Genomic DNA, 14591 nt, shown 5'->3' with positions numbered 1-14591 from the left:
CATCTTCCACAAAGTCCTTATTAGATTCAAGCAATTGTTCAACTAGCTGAGCCGTGTGATCATCTGGAAGAATATGCAGAGATTGAGGTTTAGCACTATCCCTAGGATGCTTATTATGTAGTAACTCTTTAACTTGTGTAATTAAAGCATCGTCATCATGATTAACAGTGCTAGGCCCAACCGGAGCAATTACCCCGATTGCAGCAATAGGATCAGATGATCGATCTAAAACATTAATGTCCTCAACCCCTACGCTACTATCCAACCGCCCCTCCTTAAGAGAACAAACCAAAGACTCATGTAATGAAGGAAGAGTCGAATGTTTACCAAAATTGGGAATGCCATTTATAACATGACCAATATTCCCCATACCCTGAGATGAGATGTTCGCCTCATTTGTAGAAACAACAGTGGCAGTTTTACTATTAGGGAGAATGATACTATTAAGTCCCTCCTTGAGATATCGGACAGATCCAGTTAATCCCTGAGGAGATTCTTTAGCAAGATTATTATGATTTATTTGGCCAGCATTGTTTAGGTCTTCCTTGCCATGACAAATAGACCCTACCAAGACCTGAGAAGAGTCTTTGACTGGAGCAGGAGTAAAAGAAATATTTCGATCAACCTCATTGTTTAACCCAGTTTTTACAGTTCGGAAGTCAAAAAACAAAGGAGCATCCACAATTATCAGATTTTGAACCAGGTCATCCTTCATTTTTACAATAGGTTGCTTCCAAATGCCTTCGTTTGACTTGATATTACAAGAAATTGGGCATACAGATATCGAGGAAATCAGAACACATATTTTTACCAGAACCTTCCCTTCCTCAAGAACCGATTTAGATGTTAGAAAACAACCAAAATTATCCCCTATTGATTTCAGCACCTCCGGATCTATAAATTCAAAAGGAAGTTGAGGCAAGCCAAACCAAACTGGAAGAGAGTTAGGTTTGACCCATTCTAGCACAAAGAATGGTTTCCAAATAAAAACCCTAACTAGAACATTACCAAACCAATTGAATGAGCTTTTAAGAACATCATCCATGCAACGGGGGGTTTCAAAAACCAAGACACAAGAATTGGAGGATAACAACTAAAAACAAACCAAAGTAGGCCAATGTTTGCATAATTTAGAATGTAATTTGGATAAGTTGGTTGGAGGACCCCATATTTCCCCTAAAATAGCCACAGAATGCATCTTGGAAGCCCTATCGGCTACAATAAAACCAGAAAAATCAAAACAAGGTCAAGGAAACCAAACCTCCTTTGAAGGAACAGAGTGATCCTTGTTACCAGTTTCCACATGCTCTTTACTGCTCGAGCTTCCCGCATCATTAACATTAATAGCCACATTCGTATCCATTTATTTAGCAGACCCGGATGCCCTAGTGCCACAAGATCCATTTGGCTATTTAATAAAACCTGATGCCTTAGACACTGCTGGAATTCCCATGGTTACCACTTCAGCGAAGGAGCAGTGAATAGATAATGCTTTCCCACCCCTGTTTCTATTTTGTCCATCTGATCCTTGCTTGTTAGAGCTTTCCCTTCCACGCTGCGGAATCCTTTTGAAAAAACCCTAGAAATATTTCGATACCGGTCGAAACTCTCTGCGATGCCTTCGCAGAAACCAAGCCCTATCCACCCAATAGCCTTTGGAGAACACCCACTGCAGCACATGTGGCAGGTCATCCCAACCAACATCTACCCATGCACCAAGTCGTCGATCACTGTTAACCTACAGAGCCATTAATTTTTTAATCAAAATGCTTATCCATTTTTACATATAAATTAGGAGCATTTTTTTCTTTAATTAGAATGAGCAATATTTAGCACATGTTATCTCATGATTATGATGTGGACACTTGTTAATATCTCTTTTAATCTTCCTCTAAGGTTTAGATCTAAGGTTGCATTATATTTTCTATAAGGATTCCTCTTTAATTGAAATCAAATAATATTTTGTGCTTCAATAAAAATATAAAGTTGTTGATAAAATCTCTTTTTTTATCTCCATTTGTGATAGGTATTTTTCTTGTAGGTGATTGTTGGGTTTATGGGGTTGAATCAACAACTCCATCATCATTTTCAACACCCATACATGTATAGGAAATAAAAAAGAAATAATTAATTATTTCCAAGTTGATAATATTAACTAGGTTCCAAACTAAAATCGGTGAAAGTAAATTGATTTATTGAGGTAAGTTAATAATAGTAAAACTTTATTTACCAAATAAAAAATATTATTCTCAAGATCTACAAAAGAATTTATTAAAATAAAATTAACATAAATTTGAAAATAATTTTGGGTGATGTAGGATTTCCCATACACACCTAGATTCTCCCACATTAACTTGTGTGTCAAGCCCACATGCATCATGATGAAGCCACCGTGCATTTCTTTTCTTTGACTTATAGAGGGCATGCATGCTCATGACTTAGATGAATTGACGAATAGAACAATGTTTAAAATTTCCAAAATGATGCAAAGAAGGGTGGAAACCTTCTAACAAACCAAATTGGTCTAGTTCCCACAATATTTTAGCCCTTATAACCCTAACTCAACATACTTTCACAACTCAACCTTATGCTTCTTGTAGCCCTCCAAAACATGAAACTTGGGCATATATTTTAGAGAAAGGCCTCAATCCCCAAACTCTTCATCATTTCAGATACCCTTTTTCCTCTTATGAATAATATTTCCAAATAATATTAGGTCACTTTGGAATAAACATCCAAAAAATGGACCGATACACTGTCCCACAAAGCCAATTAGACCACTTTTCCAATGCAAGTACCTTCTAAACACTCTTCCAAACCAAAATTTTGATGGCATTATGGATGAATTGATTATGTGTTGCATTGATGTTTTTTCATTGATGTCAACACTAGCTGATATGGATGGTTACCAACAAACAAGTTTTGGTTATCGGTTGAAGATCTAGTGTTACCGGTAGAAGAGATTATCTGTTGGACACTTCTGACATGTTTGGATCAGTGAAGTATATTGGATTCCATGAGTTATATGCTCCATGAGCATGTTTTGGTCAATTGGTATTGGCTTGGTAATTGGATGTTATCATACACTCTGGTAAACCCTTACTGGAACTAGTTTAAGACTTTACCGACAGAGCTTTCATTAAGGAATCATGACTGGATGCACAATTGGTGTTGGTGCAGCTTCTTCGAGAATTTCAGGATGCTGAAGATGTTCTTTGATCGTGCTTCAATTGCTTGAAGACATTGCTTTGGCATGGTGACCTAGAATAGGTTCGGTACCTATCTAGGTTATGGATCGGTATCATGCTAGTGTGTACTCTACACATTACCTGGATGATGCGAGATGATTTATGGATTTGTTATTAATGTTTTGGTCTCAAGCCGATATGGCATATCATTGTAAATGAAATTAGGTAATGATATTATTTCAATATCTTTAGGTGGCCGACCTAATTGGTTTAGGCATTAGGGTTTGTATAAATAAGAGATATAAACTCTTTGTAAAGTATCATGGTTATTGAAAAGGTCATGGTCAAGGAATGTAATGAGAGAATATTGTAATATCATTTAGGAAGAGGAGTTGATCGATCATTGGTGATCAAATTGAATTCAGAAGAGGATTTAGTCCTCTGGCATTGAGCTTAACTTAGACTATAATCAGGAATGGTAGATGCTATTTCCAATAGTTCGCTCTATTGGATTGTTGTCCATTTATCTTGAGAAGTTTGTAGCCTCTCTATAGTCAGTGAGACTCTTTTGTAATGAGTAGTACGCTCTAGGCAAGGTGCCTTCCTGCAAGTGTACGCCCCTCATTATAACACATACTTTCTGTAGAAGTATCATCTAACTATGGGTAGGCTTCCCACCATGGTTTTTCCCTTTCTGTATTTTCCACGTACAAATCATGGTGTTATGTGGTATGGTTTCTTTTCATTTATTATCTAGTTAATTGTTAAGTTGTATTGTTTACCGGTATCTGTTTCTATCGGCATCTGTCAGTGCTTTACCGGTACTTAATTTGTTTAAGGTTATATTATGGATTAAAAGTTATAATATGTTAACAACTGATTCACCCCCCCCACCCCCCCTCAGTTGTTCATCAGTTATCCTAACAATTGGTATCAGAGCTTTGGTTCTCTTTTGTAGAAGCTTAATCGCTTGAGGTAGATCCTATGGCAACTAACACTTCTAATCCACCAACAACTATTTTTAAAAGAGAAATCCCTAAGCTTGATGGAACAAATTATGGGATATGAAAAATTCAAATGGAGACTCATCTTATATGTCTTGGCAAGGATATTTGGGAGATCACTGAGAAAGGTACATACCTTATGATCCAACATTTGAAAAATCCTGCTCCTGCATACTTGGATAAGAATATTGAAAATGATTGCAGAGCTAGAGAAGCCCTCTTGTGTGCACTTACTGATCAAAAAATTATGGGATTGACTGACAAATCATTGGCTAAGGTTATATGGGACAAATTGCAAACTCTGAATGAAGGTGACCCTACTGTCAAATTTGCTAAACTTGAAAATGGAAGAAAATGAAAAAAAGTCTTGTGTTTATGGAAAGAGTAAATGAGATTTTTATGGGAATTAAATGTCGAGGAGGATTTCTAAGTGAAGATGAAATAGTTTCCAAAGTCTTGAGAGCCCTTCCACTGGTTTACAAGATGAAGGCAACTACAATTAATAAGTTAAGAACAATGGGAAACACTTCAGTCAATAGAGACATTCTGATTGGGAAATTATCAGCTTTTGAGCTTGAAGAATTTGGATCTTTTGGAGTTATAAAGTCTGAACCTGATTTTTATGCATCGTCATCAACATCTACCAACAAAATTGATTGGAGAGCCCTATATGCAAAAGAATTGGAAGATATGAGGAAAGAAAATGAAGAGCTTGAGCAACTTGAAGCCTTATTTGCTAGAAGAATACCTAAAGGTCCAACTGGAAGAAAGTATGAAGGAAAATCACCTTTTAAATGTTTTGCATGTAATAAGATTGGTCATTTTGCATCTAAATGTCCCGAAAGGAATGCAAGGTTTGAGGAAAGAGTTAAGAAAACTTTTAAGCCTAACCTGAACAGTTATAGATTCAAAAAAAGTAAACAATGCTACATAGTAGATGAGGAAGGAGTAACTAATAACTCTGGAGATGAACTGATAGAGTACTCTGCTAGTGGATCTGGAAATAGAAAAGAATGGGTGTTCTATGCTTTGAAGGAAGATGAATCAGAACCAGTTATCAAAAAATGAAGAGGTATGTCTTATTTCTCAAGTTGAACTAACAACTGTTATTGAAGCTTGTAAGGAAAAACATTGGTTAAAGGCTATGGAAGATGAATTAGATCAGATAGAAAAGAATGAAACTTGGTCTTTAGTTTCTCGACCTAAAAATAAGAATGTTATTGGAACTAAATGGGTTTTTAGAAATAAACTAAATGAGGATGGTTAAGTTATAAGAAACAAGGCTAGATTGGTTTGTAAAGGATATTCTCAAATGAAAGGAATTGATTATGGTGAGAAATTTGCACCTGTAGCCAAAATTGAAGTTGTTAGACTATTTCTTGCCTATGCAACCTATAAGAACTATAAGGTTTATCAAATGGATGTCAAATGTGCATTTCTGAATGGCGAGCTTCAGGAAGAAGTTTACATTAAGCAACCTAATGGATTTTCACTAATAGGTGACAAAGAAATGGTTTGCAGATTGAAGAAAGCTTTATATGGTTTGAAACAGGCTCCTAGAGCTTGGTATGCAAGGTTGGATAAATATCTTTTGAAGCTTGGTTTTACTAAAGGCAGTGTTGATAGTAATCTATATTATAAGGTCATTGATAATGATATTCTAATTATTGAATTTTTTGTTGATGATATCATTTTTGGAGGAGAAGATAAACTGTGCATGGAATTTGCTAACAACATGAAAAATGAATTTGAAATGTTCATAATTGGTGAGATGAAATTTTTCTTAGGTTTGCAAATTGCTCAAACTGACAAAGGCATTTTTATCTATCAAACTAAGTATCTGAGGGAATTGCTGAAAAATTTTGGTATAGAGAATTTCAAACCGGTAAGTACTTCTATGGCTATAAGTGATAAATTATCTATCAAGGATACTTCTACACTGGTAAATCGAACAAGGTATAAATCTATGATTGGTGGTTTGTTATATCTAACTTAGACTAGACCTGATATTATGAATGTAGTAAGTATTGTTACAAGATATCAAAGTAATCCTAAAGTAAATCATGAATGTGCAGTAAAGAGGATATTCCGATATTTGCAAGGAACAACAGAATATGGTTTATGGTATTCCAGTAATGATGATTTCACTTTATGTGCATATACTGACTCATATTGGGAAGGTGATACTGATGACAGGAAGAGCACTTCTAGTGGAGCTTTCTTTCTTGGAAAGAAATTGGTTTCATGGATAAGCAAAAAATAGTCATGCATTTCTTTATCTACTGCAGAAGCTGAGTATGTTGCAGCAACAACTAATTGCACTCAAGTTTTGTGGATGAAGCAAATGTTGAAGGATATCAGAGTAAATTGTAGTGAGCCGATAGTTATCTACTATGATAACTCTGCAGCTATTGACATGTCTAATAATCTCGTATTTCACTCTAATACTAAGCATATTTCAATAAAGTATAACTTTCTGAAGGACAAGGTAGAAGTAAAGGAAGTCAAATTGGTTTATGTGAACACTAAAGAACAAATTGCAGACATATTCACTAGACCGTTGTCTAAGGAAACATTTGAATATTTGAGAGATAGGTTAGGGGTATATGCCCCTCTGGCAAAGACTTGATTGATGAAGTTTGTCATCAGTTCAACATGTATTATCAAAAAAATTATTCATTCCGACACTGATGAGTGGTGCTATTACTCAGGGGGAGTAGTCAGCTTTGAGATTTAGAGGTTTATATCATTGCTTTGATATTTTTGTCAGGTTTCTATCATTGATGTCAAAGGGTTTGATAGTAATTTGAAATAATATTATGAACCTTTCAGAGATATCAGTCAAAGGGGAGAGCTATTGATTGTTGGTTGTCTTCCATAGGGGGAGACTTGTTTGGCATCTCTTGGTACTTAGATGTTTTTCACATATAGTGTTGCCATCAATGCCAAAGGGGGAGATTGTTGGCATTATGGATGAATTGATTATGTGTTGCATTGATGTTTTGTCATTGATGTCAACACTAGCTGATATGGATGGTTACTGATAGACAAGTTTTGGTTACTGGTAGAAGATCTAGTGTTACCCACAGAAGAGATTATCTGTTGGACACTTCCAACATGTTTGGATCAGTGAAGTATATTGGATTTCATGAGTTATATGCTCCATGAGCATGTTTTGGTCAGTTGGTATTGGCTTGGTAATTGGATGTTATCATACACTCTGGTAAACCCTTACCAACACTGGTTTAAGTCTTTACCAATAGAGCTTTCATTAAGGAATTGTGATTGGATGCACAATTAGTGTTGGTACAGCTTCTTCAAGAATTTTAGGATGTTGAAGATGTTCTTTGATCGTGCTTCAATTTCTTGAAGACATTGCTTTGGCGTGGTGACCCAGAATAGGTCCGATACCTATCTAGGTTATGGACCGGTATCATGCTAGCATGTACTCTACACATTACCTGGATGATGCGAGATGATTTATGGATTTGTTATTATTGTTTTGGTCTTAAGATGACATGGCATATCATTGTAAATGGAATTATGTACTGATATTAGTGCAATATCTTTAGGTGGCCAACCTAATTGGTTTAGGCATTAGGGTTTGTATAAATAAGAGATAGAAACTCTTTGTAAAGTATCATGGTTATTGAAAAGGTCATGGTCAAGGAATATAATGAGCGAATATTTTAATATCATTTAGGCAAAGGAGTTGATCGATCATTGGTGATCAAATTGGATTCAGAAGAGGATTTAGTCCTCCGACATTAAGCTTAACCAAGACTGTAATCAAGCATGGTAGATGCTATTTCTAGCAATTCACTCTATTAGATTGTTGTCCATTTAGCTTGAGAAAGTTGTAGCCTCTCTGTAGTCAGTGACAATCTTTTGTAATGTGCAGTATGCTCTAGGCAATTTGCCTTCCTGCAAGTGCAGGCCCCTCATTGTAACAGATACTTTCTGTAGAAGTATCAATTGACTGTGGGTAGGCTTCCCACCATGGTTTTTCCCTTTCTGCATTTTCCATGTACAAATCATAGTGTTATGTGGTATGGTTGCTTTGCATTGATTATCTTGTTAATTGTTAAGTTGTATTGTTTACCGGTATCTATTTCTACCGGCATCTGTATGTGCTTTACCGGTACTTAATTTGTTTAAGGTTATATTATGGATTAAAAGTTATAATCTGTTAACAACTGATTCACCCCCCCCTCTCAGTTGTTCACCGATTATCCTAAAAAAAAAATCCTTCAATAGACTAGATAGGATTCAAATAGACAAACTCCACAATTTTTTTATCAATGTGCACCCTCACAAATTTGCCCAACACACTGACCTCACTTTTATGCCTTCTAGGGTTGCTTACAATGAGGGTTTATTGGAAGTCTTATCTCCAGATGTCAAACCAATTTTCCAATACCTAAAACATGTCAAAATATTTCTACACATTCTTTAAAAACCTTCACCCAATTAGTAACAATGTTCTTTCATCCAAACCCTACATGAAAGCATCAACTTTCACCAAAATAAAACATAGAATGCACCTAAGAAATCACCACAAAATTGATAAATAGCCTCCCCTACTCCTGAAAACCCTTCAAACATAAAATTTACAATTGTGTTAGACATTTCAACAAGTTAAATCATTGTAAATTGGGTGGAATGGCTTAAAAGTCCATGTTTCACTCTTAAACCCTTGAACCTAGGTTTACACATGTAGATTTCAGAAAAATTACTATAACTTGCACTAAACTTAACCAAAATTAATGAAAATAGTTCCAAATGAAATTTAATTCACCCCTATTCAAATGAGTCTATTCTTGATCCTTAACTCTTCTATACCAATTCAGAATAAATATTGCAATAGGACTATTAGTGTAAAATTTTAGAAATTGCAGTCATTAAAATAATCATAACTACTTCAAATCTGAATGGATTTTAATACCACAAAAGCCAAAATGAAGTAAGATCACTAATATAACACATAAAACTGGTTTATAATCAAAAAATGATAAATTAAATACTAAAAAATAAAGAGAATCAGGCTGCTACGCCTAGAAATGCATTAAAACTCCAACTTTCATTAGCAAAATTTCCAAAATTCCACCAACTAGCCTTGGATGGCATGCTAATGGTATATGTACATACCCAAATAAGTGGTTTACATCCTCAAACTTCCATAAAATAACTTTCAACCACATTTCAAAAAGTTGCTTTCAAAAGTTGCAAAAATTGTCATAGCAACAATGACAACTTTTTGCAACTTTTACATTTTAAATCATTTGGACCCCAAACTTTTCAAATTGGGCCTCAATACATAAAAATTTCCTCAAATTTCCTTATTTGCATAAAATAACACAAAACAAAAATAAATTTCAAATTTTGACCTTTTAGACCAAAACTAGGTCCCTAGGGTGCTCCTGCACCATACTCCTGACTAGAAAAAAAAAGTTCCCAAGTCCCCTTGAGGACTGTATGTCATCAGCATAGGCTGCCCCTAATTATATAAAGCTTTCCAATCTACATATCCACTTGGTGACTCCTTCAAACTCGCATCATCTCTTGAACTTGAACCAACATTATGCTTCATTTTCACTCTTTCTTTGCCCATTCTCTTGCTTAGGTATTTGGAGTTGTCAAAGGGTAATTGTTTCCCTTTCCAATCTGATATTCTTAATACCTTCATTGAGGAAAATACAGTAACAAATTTATGGATAAAAACAATTTGATTAGTATACATAAAATCTTTGATTGGTTTCTCCAATCTCCTTGGTGCCTCCTGCAACATGACACCATCTGATGCAGTTATCTAAATTATTTTCTCAACAATCTTATCACCAACCTGATCCCTATAATTTCTTTCTATAGGTTCAATACCAACCTATTTTTTCTCCATAATACATAGCATTTGAAGAACACAAATCGACACTAATATCGGGGGTGAATCGGTGTATTTAAAAACTTCAAGTTCAGTGTGCAAATTTTAAGAATGTAATGCAAATATAAACACACACACACACAAGAGCATATCACATAACACCAGATGTACGAGGAAAACCCAATGTGGGAAAAAATTAGTGAGAATAGCTACTGGAGTCTACTGCTCCAATCCAACCTCACAGTAAATAACAGTTTATAATATGTTTTAGGGCACCAACCCAAGGAGCACCAACCCCTAGTTATATGACCACAAACTCAAGGAGAACCAACCCCTACTCTAAGTACCCACTCAGAGATTTAAAATGATTATTCAAGTTTACAATACAATGATAAAGCCTTTTTACAATTGAGTTTTGTAAAACTTACACATTTCTCATATCATGAGAATGACTTTCTCTGCCTGTTGAAAGTTTTCCTTTGTTTCTCCTCCTTCTTCTAGTTATCTTCTTCTCTCTGCTACAAAATTACTCTACAGAATGCTTTGTTATTACTCTATTTTCTCTTTGCAACAACTCTCTCTCTCTCTCTCTCTCTCTCTCTCTCTCTCAACAACAACACTCTCTATGTTTCACCACAACAACACACCTCTCTTTAGCACACTATATATGTTCTCTCTATACACACCATCAATCAACTTTTTGAGATATCATAATTTTCCACCAACCAATGTCAAATCATATTTACAGCTAGTGTTGGATTAGATTGACTCTATACACATCAGATTTTATTCTCTATCTTCAGTATGATCTCAGACTAGCCGCTCACATTAACTATGTTTTATCTATCTTTAGGTTGTTCTGTACATAGATTACTAAAATTAGAAATCTCAATCTTCTCATCAAAGATACGGTCTGCAGTAGATTGGATTTCCCTCCTTGGATTGACTACCTAAATTGAATGACCCTGCTATGTTTTCTTCTTTTTGGTCTCTATAATGTTCACCTTCTGCAATAGGTTGCCATTTTTAGAAAACTTGATCTGTCCAACAGATCTGATCTAACCTCTATTGATCATCTTGAGCCCATCAAGCATCTGCAACTCAGTCGCCATAAATGAGATCACTATCCTCTCTGACAACTACCACATTGAAATCCATCATCACCAACTTCTGCATATCAGATATCTTCTTCGACTAGCCAAGGAGCCATATGTCTCCATATTATTCATCTCGATCATTTAGTCAAGTTCGGTCAGCCACCATGTTGATCATTTTTCCTATCGGCATGCAAACATCTTCTTATTTAGCATCCAAGTCTCTTGGTCAATCCTGGTCAAATGTCCACGTGGACCTCTAAGTCTATCGAATTGCAGACATGGTCGCAAAGTCAGTCACAATCTTCAATTATGTTGGCAAAATACCCTTTCATCTTTTCGACAAGTGTCCTTTGTACATGCCACATCATCAAGTCAAACTTGGTCAATGCCCTTGTGGACTATCAAGCTGCTCAGGTCCATTGAACTTCATGCATGTTCTATCCATGTGGGATAAGCTTCTGTTATTCTCAAGAAGCCTTACTCTTTCTATGTCATCCCACACCACATTAGCAAGGTCTCTTAACCCATGCGGGATAAGGTTTCTCCCTTTTGTCTTCACTTGCTCTTATCCCATGCTATATTCCTTTACTTTGTTTCATCTCGCAGGATAAGATATAACATTGTTCTCTCCACTTAAGTGTTATCCTATAAGGTATTTAAAACACGTCCAACTTATTGTGGGATAAGAAGAAACATCATGTGCACCTCACAAGTGTTACCTCATGAGGTCATAACTCTCTCTCAAGAATTCCAGGGGTTAAAATGATAGCTCGATTGATCTGTTAACAATCTTATCCTGAAAGGTCTCTTCCCCACAGTCGAGCACACCATGGAACCCTTGGATGCATGTGAGACAAATAGCTGCTGCCACGTGGAAATCATGACATACCAATCACAACACGTGACTTGGTGACTATTGTCAATTGAATCTAGTCGAAACCACGATGCTGAATCTGGTCAAAACCCCTGAACAACATAACCAACATGTTATGCATGATTTATATCTACTTCTCAGCAACCTGCTACCTCTAGACACCCCTTGACATCTATCTACTTCTCTGCAACCTTTTGACATCCTTTTGACATCAATGGAAATAATGCCAACAATCTTCCCCTTTGGCATTGATGTCAACACACTTGCAGAATCATTTGCAGACCATTTATCTTTCTCTCCCTTTGACAACGATGGCAAAGGATTCTGTAACCAACTATCAATTGTGCATGAATGCCCCCTTTGATTTTTTATAAAAATGAATGGAACTTCCAATTTCAATCATGACAAATCTACAATACATTAGAAATTTCCTTTACAACTTCTTGACCTCTATTGCCTGTAGCTAGATGAACTATTATTACAATATAAAAAGAAGTGCCAATACTACTTACAAAAATTTAGATCTCCCCCAGAGACTATATATGAGGTTCAAGGCTATAAGTGTAGAAACAATATGCTCCCCCTGCACCATAGATCACAAATTATTACTGTAAGTGCAAAAGGAGGGTGATACGACACCCAATTTTTGTCTCAATTATTCAAAACTATCCTTGGGCGGTGGCTTAGTAAAGATATCAACTATTTTCTCATCGGTGGACACATATTTAACTTTCACTTCCTTCTTTGTAACCTTTTCCCTAAGAAAATGATATCTGATTGCAATGTGCTTTGTCTTAGAATGCATAACAGAGCTCTTGGAAATATTAATGGCACTTGATTTGTCACACATAATAGCAATAGGATCTGAAAAATGATATTTGAATGTCCTTTAAGGTCTGTTTCATCCATAAAACCTATGAGCAACATGTGGCAACTGCAATATACTCAGCTTCAGTAGTTGATAGTGAAATGGATTCTTGCTTCTTACTATGGATCCAGTTCGGCAATCTGTCAGTAGGTACTTGCAACTGCCTCAGGGGTTCGGTGATCTGACTACAACTTACGGTTGCCTCTCCTCGGTGATCTATTGGTTCAACCTGCAGCCTACCTCAATCGGTGATCTATTTAAGTCTCCACCCACTAACTACCTCAAGCTCAAGCTCTAGGATCGACAATCTACCTGTAAACCTTGCTCTGCCTCACATTTGGCGATCTAAACAAGTCCATAAGTTGCTCAACTTCCTCTCCAACCAACCAGTGCATAATCAGAACTATGTCCAACAACGGGTTCACAAACCAGCTCTAATACCATTTGATGCAATCAAGGTAGGGAGATCCAATGGACATCCCATCCTTGTAGCCTAACATAAACACCATGCAAGATATATCGGTAACTGGTATCACAACACCTGATAAAGAAGAAAGAACAACCGGTAACAGCACAAAACACATAACCGGTAAATAGTATAAATAATTCTTGTAATAGTTTGAAGAATTACACTTGCCACATGTTGGATCGTAGTTCAGGATACAAAAAATGTTTACAACACAAACATAAGATCCGCAGATCATCTACAGATAAATTTGGCCTCTGAAAATAATTTATTGGTTAAACCCTATTCTGAACCTCATCCCTTATGGCTTTAGTCCATCGGATCAGAATCTCGTCAGTTCTATATCTTCGCTCGATCTCTAAACTCTATTTGTTGTCCCCTATCTTCCATCCCCTCAAATTATTCACAAACTTTTATTTATACCATCCGTAAATAATAACAACTCAATGAAGTTGGTCGAAAGACCAACCAGTTCATGAAACATGTAAACAATAAAAAGTTGGCTCAAATCACTAAGAAGATCACAAAAGCATAAAATAATGCATGGACATCCGGAAATACCAGCCAAGGCCCAAAGTAACATCTCCAATGATCTGCAAGTCACGAAAATCAATTGCAACCCGATTCAACTTCACTCAACACATTGCAAGACTATCCGGTAAGAACATATCAACCAGGCCAATACGGGAATCGATATCTCACCGGAAACAAATCCAAATGTCATGAAACTCGAACATGACAAAGACCATGAACTCAAGGGAATAAATCCAAATCCACAATGCTAAACTCTCAAATATGAAGGAATTCCATGATCTCCAATTAATTCTACTACTAACTGCTCAACTGATAAGAACTACACCAGTGCTCCTGCATCAGACTCTCGGGGTTAATTGAAAAGTTTGACGATCTAACTACAACTTCCGGTTGCCTCTCCTCGGCGATCTACCAGTCCAACCTGTAGCCTACCTAAATCAGTGATCTCTTCAAGTCTCCACCCACTACTACCTAAAGATCAAGCTCTTGGATCAATGATCTAGCTCCAAACCTTGCTCTGCCTCATGTTCAATGATCTGAATAAGTCCACAAGTTGCCTCAACTTCCTCTCCAACCAACTAGTGCACAATCAACACTTTGTCCAACAATAGGTTCACAGACTGACTCTGATACCATTTGATATAGTCAAGGTAGGGAGATCCAATGAAGGACATCCCATCCT

This window comes from Cryptomeria japonica, chromosome 11 (genome assembly GCF_030272615.1).
Source record: "Cryptomeria japonica chromosome 11, Sugi_1.0, whole genome shotgun sequence".
Classification (NCBI taxonomy): Eukaryota; Viridiplantae; Streptophyta; class Pinopsida; order Cupressales; family Cupressaceae; genus Cryptomeria; species Cryptomeria japonica.
The sequence above is the reverse complement of the archived record's forward strand: the minus strand, read 5'-3'. Positions refer to the sequence as shown.